This window comes from Galeopterus variegatus, unplaced genomic scaffold (assembly GCF_000696425.1).
Source record: "Galeopterus variegatus unplaced genomic scaffold, G_variegatus-3.0.2 Scaffold16995, whole genome shotgun sequence".
Lineage (NCBI taxonomy): Eukaryota > Metazoa > Chordata > Mammalia > Dermoptera > Cynocephalidae > Galeopterus > Galeopterus variegatus.
The window spans coordinates 13,812-14,626 of NW_007743106.1; positions in this window are offsets into that span (position 1 = coordinate 13,812).

Below are 815 nucleotides of genomic sequence, written 5' to 3' on the forward strand. Positions count from 1 at the left end.
AAGATTCTCTCTCACTATCTTTCATTGGAGGGGCTGATAACACTTGAGGAATACTGTAATTTTTGTTTGCTATCAAATTTAGGTTTAATGAGCCCATAAGGATGTTTCCTGAAATAATGCTTGGTTTGGAGATCTCAGTAGGAGCTGTCCACTTTTCTATAGGAAAACTTACTTCCAGTTTTCTTTTATAACCAGATGAAATAAGGTTATCTCCTTTATAGACATCAACATTTAAAAAGTGCTTCACATTTGATTCTAAGACTGAAATAGATATGCCANGATCCTACTTCAATCTCATTTTCCAATTCCAAATTCTGAAGAACTGATTTCTCACTTATTGATAGATGAAAAGAGTCTTGTAATTTATTTTTAACCATATTATTTTCACAATCAGAAGCCCTATGTTTTGCTAACAAATCAAAATCTGGACTCTCAGAAGAACAAGTTTCTTTTAAGTGGTATCTTTGGTGATCTTCATGATTCGTGCTTAATGCAGGTATAGTAGCACCAGTCATCTGTACTGCAGCATTTGAAGCTAAACACACCGAAGAACCTGCAATTTGGGGAAGTGTTGTGGAAGCCACATGCTCTACACCTCCTCCAGTATTNAAGAACCTGCAATTTGGGGAAGTGTTGTGGAAGCCACATGCTCTACACCTCCTCCAGTATTTTGAGTATCTTTTTGTTTTACACCACTGTCTTCACTCTCTAATAATGAAGTTTCTGTTAATACGTATTTTTCTCCCCACATTGAGTTAAACGTAGTAGAAAATTCTTCAGAACTCAGAATTCCTACATTGCTGTAGTTTTTCCTC